Genomic DNA, 13,526 nt, shown 5'->3' with positions numbered 1-13,526 from the left:
GACCACCCAAGCCAGCAGCGGCAACCCACTTGGGTCCCCTTCCATGCTGTGGAAGCTTTATTCTTTTGCTTTTCACAATATATCTTGCTGCTGCTCACTCTATGTTTCCGCACTACCTTTATGAGCTGTAACACTCATCATGAGGGCCTGCACTTCATTCCTGAAGTCAGGAAGACCACAAACCCACCAGGAGGAACAAACAACTCCAGACATGCCACCTTTAAGAGCTGTAACACTCACTGTGAAGGTCTGCAGCTTCACTCCTGAAGTCAGCAAGACCACAAACCCACCAGAAGGAAGAAACTGCACACACATCTGAACATCTGAAGGAACAAACTGTGGACCCACCATCTTTAAGGTCTGCGGCAACACTCACCATGAGGGTCTGCGGCTTCATTCTTGAAGTCAGTGAGACCAAGAACCCACCAGAAGGGATAACTTCCAGACACACTGCCACTGCACTCCAGCCTGGTGGCAGAGCAAGACTTAATCTCAGAAAAATAAAAATAAAAAAAGAAATTCAGGAAATCACAAGATATTATGGATAGAAAACTAGAAGAAATTTCAAAAACAATCCAGGAACAAAATGAGAAATTGGACAAAGAAATAGTTATGATATCTTTAAAAAATAAAACAAAACAATTCTAGAAATAGATAATACAATTGAACTGAAACATTTATTTAAAAGTTTCAACAGTAGATTTGAAGAAACAGAGGTAAGGATTAGTGAGCTTGAAGATAACATGTGAAATTATGCACTCAGAGGAACAAAAAGAGAAAAGAATAAAAAGAGTGAATAAGAGTTATGGGATGCCAGGCTGGGCATGGTGGTTCACATCTGTAATCCAAGCACTTTGAGAGGCTGAGATGGGTGAATCGCATGAGCCCAGGAGATCAAGACCAGCCTGGGTAACATGGAGAAACATCACCTCCACGAAAAATACAAAAATTAGCTGGCCATGGTGATGCAAAACTCTACTGCCAGCAACTCGGGAGGCTGAGGTGGGAGAATTGTTTGAGCATAGGAGACAGAGGTTGCAGTGAGCCCCGACTGCACCACTGCTCTCCAAACTGGATGAGAGAGTAAGATCCCAATTTCCCCCCAAACCAGAGGGGAATGCCATCAAGGAGGAAGCTAACCTTTGCATAATAAGAAGTCTTGAAGAAGGCAAGAGAAAAAAAGGCCTAGAAACCATATTTAAGGAAATAATAGCTGAAAATTTCCCAAATTTGGACAAAGACAACACCAACCAGGTAAGAATGCTGAAAAGTCACCAATCAGATTAAACCCAAAAAGGAAATAACCTAGGCACATAATAATCAAATTAGCAAAAATCAAAGACAAAGAAAGACTACACAAAGCAGAAAGAGAAAAGAAACATATCACATTCATTGAATTCCCAATACAGGTTTTCTTGGATTTACCAGAAGAAACGTTTCAGACCAGGAGAGCGTGGATGCTATATTCAAAGTGAGGAAGGAAGGTAGGTAGGAAGGAAGGAAGGAAGAGAGGGAGGGAGGGAGGAAAGAGAGAAAGAAAGAAACAAAAAAAGCAAAAAAGCAAGAAAGCAAGCAAGCAAGAAAGAAATCCCTGTCAACTAAGAATACTGTACTCAGCAAATCTATTCTTAAACCATGAAGGAGAACTAAAGATTTTCTCAGACAAACAAAGCTGAGGAAACTCGACAACACCAAATGTCTTACAAAATATTCTCATGGGAGTCCTTCAATTTGAAAGAAAAGGATGCTGATATGCAAAAAGAAAACATCTGAAAGTATTAAGCTCACTGGTTAAAGAAAGAGGCAAATTCAAAATATTCTAATATTATAACTGGGGTAAGCAAATCACTTATATCTTAAGTATGAAAACAAAGACAAAACTATTAAAATCAATAACTACAACAATTGGTTAAGAGATAGGCAATATAAAAAGATGGAAATTAAGACATTAATATTCAAAAGGTGGGGAGGAGTAGGAAATTAATATGTAGAGTTTGTTTTTGTTACTTTGTTAATGATCAAAGTTAAGTTGTTATTCTTTTATCATATGTTAAGTTCTAGGGTACATGTGCACAACGTGCAGGTTTGTTCCATAGGTATACATGTGCCATGTTGGTTTCCTGCACCCATTAACATGTCATTTACATTAGGTATTTCTCCTAATGTGATCCCTCCCACTGCCCCCCACCCCATGACAGGCCCCAGGGTGTAATGTTCCCTGCACTGTGTCCAAGTGATCTCGTTGTTCAATTCCCACCTATGAGTGAGAACATGCAGTGTGTGGTTTTCTGTCCTTGTGATAGTAGGCCCAGAATGACGGTTTCCAGTTGCATCCATGTCCATACAAAGGACATGAATGCATCTTTTTAATGGCTGCATAGTATTCCATGGTGTATATGTGCCACATTTTCTTAATCCAGTCTATCATTGATGAACATTTGGGATGGGTCCAAGTCTTTGATATTGTGAATAGTGCCGCAATAAACAGAGGTGTGCATGTGTCTTTATACTAGCATGATTTATAATCCTTTGGGTATATATGCAGTAATGGGATGGCTAGGTGAAAAGGTATTTCCAGTTTTAGATCCCTGAGGAATCACCACACTGTCTTCCACAATGGTTGAACTATTTTACACTCCCACCAACAGTGTAAAAGCCTACCTATTTCTCCACATCCTCTCCAGCATCTGTTGTTTCCCAACTTTTTAACGATCACCATTCTAACTGGAGTGAGATGGCATCTCATTGTGGTTTTGATTTGCATTTCTCTGATGGCAAGTGATGATGAGCATTTTTTCATGTTGGCTGCATAAATGTCTTTCAAGAAGTGTCTGTTCATATCCTTTGCACACTTTTTGATAGGGTTATTTGTTTTTTTTTCTTGTAAATTTAAGTTCTTTGTAGATTCTGGATATTAGCCCTTTGTCAGATGGGTAGGTTGCAAAAATTTTCCCCCATTCTGAAGGTTGCCTGTTCACTCTGATGGTAGTTTCTTTTGCTGTGAAAAAGCTCTTTCATTTAATTATATATCATTTGTCTATTTTGGCTTTTGTTGCCATTGCTTTTGGTGTTTTAGTCATGAAGTCCTTGCACATGCCTATGTCATGAACGGTATTGCCTCACTTTTCTTCTAGGGTTTTTATGGTTTTAGTTCTAACATTAAAGTCTTTAATCCATCTGGAATTAAATTTTGTATAAGTGTAAGGAAGGGATCCAGTTTCAGCTTTATACATATGGCTAACCAGCTTTCCCAGCACCATTTATTAAATAGGGAATCCTTTCCCCATTTCTTGTTTTTGTCAGGTTTGTCAAAGATCAGATGGTTGTAGATGTGTGGTATTATTTCTGAGGCCGCTGTTCTGTTCCATTGGTCTATATATCTGATTTGGTACCAGTGCCATGCTGTTTTGGTTACTGTAGCCTTGAAGTACTGTTTGAAGTCAGGTAGCGTGATGCCTCCAGCTTTGCTTTTTTTTGCTTAGGATTCTCTTGGATATGTGGGCTCTTTTTTGGTTCCATATGAATTTTAAAGTAGTGTTTTTCAATTCTGTGAAGAAAGTCATTGGTAGCTTGATGGGGATGACATTGAATCTATAAATTACCTTGGGCAGTATGGCCATTTTCACGATATTGATTCTTCCTATCCATAAGTATGAAATGTTCTTCCATTTGTTTGTGTTCCCTTTTATTTCATTGAGCAGTGGTTTGTAGTTCTCCTTGAAGAGGTCCTTTACCTCACTTGTAAGTTGGATTCCGGGGTATCTTATTCTTCTTGCAGCAATTGTGAATGGGAGTTCACTCATGACTTGACTCTCTGTTTTTCTGTTTTTGGTGTATAGGGATGCTTGTGATTTTTGCACATTGATTTTGTATCCTGAGACTTTGCTGAAGTTGCTTATCAGCTTAAAGAGATTTTGGGCTCCTATGATGGGGTTTTCTAAATATACAATCATGTCATCTGCAAACAGGGACAATTTGACTTCCTCTTTTCCTAATTGAATCCCCTTTATTTCTTTCTCTTGCCTGATTGCTCTGGCCAGAACTTCCAACATTATGTTGAATAGGAGTGGTGAGAGAGGGCATCACTGTCTTGTGCCAGTTTTCAAAGGTAATGCTTCCAGATTTTCCCCATTCAATATGATATTGGCTGTGGGTTTGTCATAAATAGCTCTTATTATTTTGAGATATGTTCCATCAATACCTACTTTATTGAGAGTTTTTCACATGAGGGCTGTTGAATTTTGTCAAAGGCCTTTTCTGCGTCTATTGAGATAATCATGTGGTTTTTGTCCTTAGTTCTGTTTAGGCGATGGATTATGTTTATCGATTTTCATATATTGAACCAGCCTTGCATCCCAGGGATGAACCCGACTGGATCGTGGTGGATAAACTTTTTGATGTGCTGCTGGATTTGATTTGCCAGTATTTGATTAAGGAGTTTTGGTGTTGGTGTTCATCAGAGATATTAGTCTAAAATTTTCTTTTTTGTTGTTGTTGTGTTTCTGCCAGGCTTTGGTATCAGGATGATGCTGGCCTCATAAAATGAATTAGGGAGGATTCTTCTTCTCTGTTGATTGAAATAGTTTCAGAAGGAATGGTACAAGGACCTTTTTGTACCTCTGGTAGAATTCGGGTGTGAATCTGTCTAGTCCTGGACTTTTTTTGGTTGGTAGGCTATTATTGCCTCAATTTCAGAGCCTTTTATTGGTCTATTCAGAGATTCGACTTCTTCCTGGTTTAGTCTTGGGATGGTGTACGTCTCCAGGAATTTATCCAGTTATTCTAGATTTTCTAGTTTATTTGCGTAGAGGTGTTTATAGTATTTTCTGATAGTAGTTTGCATTTCTGTGGGGTCAGTAGTGATAGTCCCTTAATCCTGGATAATATCCTGAAGAGTGTTTCCAAGTTGGTTCCATTCTCCCTGTCACTTTCAGGTACACCAATCAAACATAGATTTGGTCTTTCCCATAGTCCCATATCTCTTGGAGGCTTTGTTCATTTCTTTTTACTCTTTTTTCCTCTAAACTTCTCTTCTGACTTTACTTCATTAATTTGATATTTAATCACTGATATCTTTCTTCCACTTGATCAAATTGGCTACTGAAGCTTGTGCATGTGTCATGTAGTTCTTGTGCCATGGTTTTCAGTTCCATCAGGTCCTTTAAGGTCTTCTCTACACTGTTTAGTCTAGTTAGCCATTTGTCTAATCTTTTTTCAAGGTTTTTAGTTTCATTGCAATGGGTTCAAACATCCTCCTTTAGCTCAAAGAAGTTTGTTATTACTGACCTTCTGAAGCCTACTTCTGTCAGCTCATCAAAGTCATTCTCCATCCAGCTTTGTTTCATTGCTGGCGAGGAGCTGCATTCCTTTGGAGGAGAAGAGGTGCTCTGATTTTTAGAATTTTCAGCTTTTCTGCTCTGGTTTCTCCCCATCTTTGTGGTTTTATCTACCTTTGGTCTTTGATGTTGGTGACCTACAGATGGGGTTTTGGTGTGGATGTCCTTTTTGTTGATGTTGATGCTATTCCTTTCTGTTTATTACTTTTCCTTCTAACAGGTCCCTCAGCTGCCAGTCTGTTGGAGTTTGCTGGAGGTCCACTCCAGACCCTGTTTGCCTGGGTATCATTAGTGGAGGCTGCAGAACAACAAATACTGCAGAACACCAAATATTACTGCCTGATCCTTCCTCTGGATTATTCGTCCCAGAGGGGCACCTGCCTGTATGAGGTGTCAGTCGGCCCCTACTGGGAAGTATCTCCCAGTTAGGCTACAGAGGGATCCAGGACCCACTGAAGGAGGCAGTCTGTCCATTCTCTGAGCTCTAACACTGTGCTGGGAGAACTACTGCTCTCTTCAGAGTTGTCAGACACGGACGTTTAAGTCTGCAGAAGTTTCTGCTGCCTTTTGTTCAGCTATGACCTGCCACCAGAGGTAGAGTCTGCAGAGGCAGCTGGACTTGCTGAGCTGTGGTGGGCTCCACCCAGTTCGAGCTTCCCCGGCACTTTGTTTACCTACTCAAGCTTCAAAAATGGCAGATGCCCCGCCCCTTGCCAGGCTGCTACCCAGGAGGTCAATCTCACACTGCTGTGCTAGCAGTGAGCAAGGCTCCATGGGCATGGGACCCACCAAGCCAGGCAGGGGATATAATCTCCTGGTGTGCCATTTGCTTAGACCATTGGAAAAGCGAAGTATTTGGGTGGGAGTGTCCCATTTGTCCTGATACAGTCAGTCATGGCTTCCCTTGGCTAGGTAAGTAAAGTTCCCCAACCCCTTGTGCTTCCCAGGTGAGGCGATGCCCTACCCTGCTTTGGCTTGCCCTCTGTGGGCTGCACCCACTGTCTAATCAGTACCAATGAGATGAACCGGGTACCTCAGTTAGAAATGCAGAAATCACCCATCTTCTCCATTGATCACACTGGGAGCTGCAGACCAGAGCTGTTCCTATTTGGCCATCTTGGAATGAAATTAAGTTGTTATTCTTTAAAAAAGTCTTTCATAACTATGAGATAATTTGTGTAAGCCTCACTGTAACCATAAAGCAAAAATTTATAGTAGATAAGCTAAAAATAGGCAGCATGGAATCAAAACTTACTACTAGAGAAATGCAAATTGAAATCACAGTGAGATACCATCTTACACCAATCAGAATGGTGATTAAAAAGTCAAGAAACAACAGAAGCTGGCAAGGTTGTGGAGAAAAAGGAACACTTCTATTTCACTTAAGGACACAGAAAGACAATAAAGGAGGAAAAAAGGAAGAAAGAATCTACAAAATAACCACAAAATAAGTAACAAAATGGCAGCGGTAAGCCTTTACCTATCAATAACTACCTTGATTATACATGCATTGAATTCCCAATTAAAAGACAAAGTGGCTGAACGTAGGTTTTTTGTTTTTTTTTTTTAAACAACTATATGCTCTGTATAAGACACTTCATCTGAAAGACATGCACAGACTGAACATGAGAAGATAAAAAAAGGTATTCCATATAAATGGAAAACCAAAAAGAGTAGGAGTACCTAGATTTTATATCAAATATACTTTATGTCAAGAATGTCAAAAACAGACAAAGAAGGCCATTATATTATGATAAAAGGAATAATACAGAAAGAGGATATATTTAAGTATATATGCATATAACACTTGAGCATCTAAATATGTAAAGCAAATATTAATAGAGTGAAAGGAAAAGATTATCTGCAATACAATAATGGCCCACTTTCAGAAAAAGACAGATGATCCAGACAGGAAAAATCAACAAAGAAAATCAGTGTTAAACTGTATAATAGACCAAATGGGCCCAACAGACATTTATAGAACATTCTATCCAATAGCTGCTGATTATACATTTTTCTCAACAGCACATGGAAAATTCTCCAGAATATACCATTTAGGTCACAAAACAATTGTTAACACATTTTCAGAAATCAAAACCATATCAATAGCTCTTTTCTGACCACAATGAAATGTAGTAAGAACTAGAAATCTGTAACAGAAGGACCACTGGAAACTGCTGAGGTTTATGGAAACTAAATGACATGCTGCTGAACAACAAACAGGTCAATGAAGACATCTTTTAAAAATTTAAAAATTCCTTGAGAAAAATTAAAATCGAAAGACAATATCCTCAAATCTATGAAATACAGTAAAAGCAATTCTAAGAGAGAAGTTTATAGTCATAAACACCTACATTAAAAAAGGAAGACATTACATATACAATTTAACAATGCATCTCAAGGAACTAAAAAAGAAGAAACCAAACTCAAAATTAGCAGAAGGAAAGAAAGGATAAAGATCAGAGCAAAACTAAATAAAACTTAGACTACCAAATGAAAAAGATCAACAAAATAAAAAATTGGTTTTGGAAAACATAAAAAATTGACATTTAGCTAGGCTAGTTATAATAGAAGAGGGAAGACCTAAATAAAATCAGAGATGAAAAAGTAGACATTACAATTGGTACCACAGAAATTCAAAGGATCATTAGAGAATATTATGGACAATTATATACCAACAAATTGGAAAACCTAAAGGAAACAGTTAAATTCCAGGATGCATACAATCAAGATTGACCCATAAAGAAATAGAAAACCTGAACAGACAAATAATGGGTACTGAGATTGAAAGTAAACCTGACAGCTTCACTGCCAAATTCTATCAAATATTTAAAGAAAAAATAATAGCAATTCTACTCAAACTATTCAAATATTTGGAGAGGAAGGAATACTTGCAAACTCATTCTATGACACCAACATTACCCTCATATCAAATTCAGACAAGGGCACAAAACAGTAATAAAAAACTACAGGCCACTGTCCCTGATGAATATAAATGCAAAAATCCTCAACAAATTACTAGCAAACTAAATTCAGCAACACAGTAAAAAAATCATTCATTATTATCAGGTGGGATTCATCCCAGGGATTTAATGAAGTTTCAACATATGCAAATTAATAACTGTGATACATCATTTAACATAATCAAGAACAAAAAACATGATCATGTCAATGCAGAAAATGCACTTGATAAATTTCAACATCTCTTTATGATAAAACCTCTCAACAAACTGGGTATAGAAGTAACCTACCTCAAAACAAATTTACAAAAAAAAAAAAATTAAAAAGTGGGCAAAGGACATGAACAGACACTTCTCAGAAGAAGACATTCATACAGCCAACAAATATATGAAGAAAAGCTCAACATCACTGATCATTAGAGAAATGCAAATCAAAACCATGATGAGACACCATCTCATGCCAGTCAGAATGGCAATTATTAAAAAGTCAAGAAACAACAACAAGGTTGTGGAGAAAAAGGAAGACTTCTACGCTGTTGGTGGGAGTGTAAATTAGTTCAACCATTGTGAAAGACAGTGTGGTGATTCCTCAAAGATCTAGATGCAGAAACACCATTTCACCGAGCAATCTCATTACTGGGTACATATATATTCCCAAAGGAATATAAATCATTCTATTATAAAGATACATTCATGTGTATTTTCATTGCAGCACTATTCACAATAGCAAAGACATGGGATCAATCCAAATGCCCATCAATGACAGACTGGATAAAGAAAATGTGGTACATATACACCATGGACTACTATGCTGCCATAAAAAGGAATGAGATCATGTTCTTTGCAGGGACATGGATGAAGCTGGAAGCTGTTATCCTCAGCAAACTAATGCAGGAACAGAAAACTAAATGCCACATGCTGTCACTTATAAGTGGGAGCTGAATGATGAAAACACATGCACACATTGTGAGGCCTGTTGATGTGCAGCAGGAGAGAGAAGATTAGGAAGAATAGCTAATGGGTGCTGGGCTTAGTACCTAGGTGGTAGATTGATCTGTGCGGCAAACTACAGTGGCAGACGTTCACCTATGTACCAAACCTGAACATTCTGCACATGTACCCTGGAAATTAACAGTTGACGAAAACACACACACACACACACACACACACTATATTCAAAGTTATACTGTAGATCCTCAAAGGTAGGATATAGAGAAATACACAAAGATGCATAAATCAGTTGTGTGTTAAAGGAAAAGCCTTGTGTACGGAAACAAATTTACTTCCATGATCCACCTCTTTTATTAGTTATGTGGCTTTGGATATAATTCTGAACTTTCTTGTGTCTCATTCTCTCTGTAACAATTTGGAGAACAGAAGCAGAATGCTCCTAATAATGTAATATATTTTATTATTCTCACTGCTATTAAGGAATTTATAGCATAGTAGTAGTATCTTAATAAAGGAAGAAATCTTAGAAAAATTCTAATCCAATTCCATTTAAAAAAGGAGAAAAACACTGGTGAATTTTATAAAAATGTATTAGATCTGTTACATATGTTATGCAATACTATATTATAGTGTTTTTAATGAGCATCGCTTGTGTATAAATTGTCAATGTCTAAGGAATGTGTTTTTCTTTTAAAGAAAATAATAATTTTACTCTGAGGATACTTTAGAATTTTTTACTTTTCTAATCACTATATTTACAAAATAAACTTGTGTTCGATTATACTAATATAATGCAGTATACATATTGTTTAATAATAAGGCTAAATATACAAAGGTGCAAATATACCTACCTTTTGTGAATCTCTTTTAAGCCCATCTTCCTCATGTAATAATAATCACTAGTCTTAACATTGAGGTACTATTAATTTTTACACATTATCTCACTCCTTGTAATGACCCTATGGGTAGGGTATTTTGTTATTGTTAATATTATTGTTATAATTCTTATTTTATAAAGATGAAGCTGAAGCTTAGGGAAGTTTGTTATCTTGTCCCAGGTGGCAAAGCTCCCACAAGAGGAGCGAGGTTTGAGACTCTGCTCCAAAGTCCTTCCTTCTTTTTAGCCACTGAACAATCCTGCTTGTCTCCTATTCTCTAGCAACACGAATCTGTTTTGCATTTAAGTATATAAAAGCACACAATTTTCTTTCTGACAAACTGGAAGAAATGTACAAGTATGTCTAAATATGAATATATAGTCTAGGAGAGGACTAGAAACCTGATAACCCAGTACCAATGTTATCAAATTCTGAATGTTGCCGTTTCAGCCAGAACGTAGACATCCTACTTATTATAATAAGAGAAAACCAGTGAAATATTCAAATGAGATATTAACATACAGTTTGTCTCCATTATTGACACAAATCATAAATTGCTTTTACCTAAAACAGAAAATATAAGGAACAAGCAACCCATATTAAAATAACCCATATTATTTTAGTTGTACAGATTGTCTGTACCAGAACCTTGCTTCATTTAACTGTAATTTGTTATAAATTAAGGTAGTTAGGATTCAGTGTATGTCAGTTACCATACAATGGTATGGTATTTTTCCCCCATAAGAGATTAGAAGCATTATACAAAATAAAGTTATCTTCAGATTGTGCTAGGACATACATAGAATTGCAGGTGGCAAGCCAATATATTATTCATCAAGTTCTTAAATAATTACTTATTCATTGATCTTTACACAATGCTCTTCAATATTTGTTTGAATTTAAGGGGTATGGTTTGAAAATGTTTTCTGGAGAGCTATGATCAACAATTTCTAGTTACAAAATAGATACACATATGCTGTTCTCTGGGAATAGGTTTTGTAATGCATTCAATTTTATGAATAATTTAAAACTTTCACTTTTTGTTTCTCTTTGCAGAGATTTTTTTCCCTTTGCATAGACACAAAGATGACCTTGATTTGCTTTCCATAAATCTTCAGCACATTTTTGACGACCATCTTTGAAACATATGCCTCATCTTGCTTCTCTACATAATATTTTTACAAACTGAACAATGTGCCTCCTTGAAAACCCTGAACAAAGCACCTTGTATAATTTACTAGTGTTCATTCTTAGAGCTTTGCTACAACCAGCCAAAATCAAAGACCAGTGGGTTTGATTCTTACTCAGATAATGAACAAATGCCATCTAATAATTCATGTACTCTTTCTGTAGTGTCTATTACAGTTTATTGCAATAAATATATAAATATATATAAGATATAAATATATAAGATACTTTTAGAATTATATTCTTTTCTTGGGCTAGTTTTTTACATTTTGATACTGTAAGCCTAGTAAAATGTACCTGTTTTGTGAAAAGAAATTTTATCTAATTGTGTTGCTTTACTGTAGATATCATTTGATTCTAAATCACTGTGCTCCAAGATTACCTGTTTCCTCTTTGCTATAATTAATGTTTTTATCGATATCCAAAGTATATTTGAGTCGCATCTTTCATAATCCACAATTCACAACTTTGCCCCGTATGACCATTTTCAAATGTTTTCGTAAGCCTGAACTTTGTGACATTTTGACATTTGCCAAATATTTATTCTATCCCAATTATGACTTAGAGAATTGTACAGAGGTGTAGGGGATAATGAGTTTTGGAGTTTATCTATACATTGTAGCAATTATGTGTTTTGCTTTTGCAGAAGTTATGTTTACTGTGATCTTTTGGTAGCATTGTTTCACAATGGTGTTTCAACATGTTAACTGTATTTTTCTATGATAGAAACTGCAAATACTACTTTCTTGTTGAATTCACAAGAGAATGGAAGACAATTCTGGTATTTGAGAAGCCATCGAACCCACACTTCTCTCTAATGAGGTAAAACATGGTAACTTAAGTAGCAGGATTAATCTAAAAAGTTTTTTAAAGATGTGAAAATAATAGGTTCAAGATAAAATAAGTTGCAGATGAAGAATCCCAATATACTTTAAGGTGAGCTAAAAAATCTAAAACCGAGATGAAAACTAATGTGGTTGTTACAAGTCTTAAATACAGCTAAGTACAGTATGTTATATGTAGAGAATATTCAACATATTTGAGTGGATTTCACTATAGCTAGAAAAATTTGCTTAGAAACCAATTATCTAATGAAGCTGTATGTTATTAATAATTTCTGAATATTTAGTTCATAACTCTAATCTACTGATACTATTTGACTGCACCATAGTCAACACTAAATAACTTCAATACTATGACTTCCTGAGCTCATAGTATGAATTTCTGCAAAGTATTTTCCCTCATGTTTCAGATAGAAAAGCGTCTAGTTTGAAAAGAGTCAGCAGAATTTTTATGCCATTCAAATAGGATTCTGCAATTTTTCCTTAAAACCTTACTTCTCAAACCTTTTTCTTACTATAAAGTGGTTATTCTTTTATATTAAGAAGAAATTAAAAGCCTTTCTAGCATACTCATTGTACCCATTGTAGGTCACAAATACCAATACATTATTTACAATTCCACTATCTTTCTACATATGTCCTCTGAATTCTTAAAGCATTAAAGCATGTGAGCATAATGGCAAGAACTGAAAAATATTTATTGTATTTTATTATTAAATAAATAACTGGACTTGGAACAGCCATCAAAAGAGCCAAAAAATTAGGTTTCCATTTTTAAATGAATATTTAATTTCATAATTGTTTGACATTTATGTAAAAGTTGCAGAGTTGGTACAGAGTACCATACCATATTGTTAACCCACTTTCCCACTTCGCATATTGTCAACATTTTTCATTACCATGGTGCATTTGTCACAACTAGGAAACCAATATTGGCCATTACTATTAACTATACTACAGACTTAATTTGGATTTCACTAGTTTTTCCACTACTATGTTTGTCCCCCTAGAATCCTATTTAAGGTCAAGAATCCCATCTAGAATAGTATAGATTATTTGGTCATTATGTCTTATTAGCCTCATCTGATCTAAGACAATTTTTTGGTCTGTCTGTATTTTTTTTTTTTAATAAGGTTGACAGATTTAAGGAGTAGTGGTCAATTATTGGTAGAATGTCCCTCAATTTGGGTTTCTGTAATATTTTCCTCAGGGTTAGATTAGTATTACAGGTCTTTTGGGGGGAAGAATACTACAGAGATCAAGTATGCTTCTCATCACAGCCTATTAGTGGCACATGTTATCAACATGATTTATCACGTGATGTTATCCTTAATCATTTGATTAACATAGAGTTTGTCAGCTACTTTTTCC

The sequence above is a fragment of the Macaca mulatta genome, chromosome 12 (assembly GCF_049350105.2).
Source record: "Macaca mulatta isolate MMU2019108-1 chromosome 12, T2T-MMU8v2.0, whole genome shotgun sequence".
Lineage (NCBI taxonomy): Eukaryota > Metazoa > Chordata > Mammalia > Primates > Cercopithecidae > Macaca > Macaca mulatta.
Note: the sequence above shows the minus strand (reverse complement) of the source record.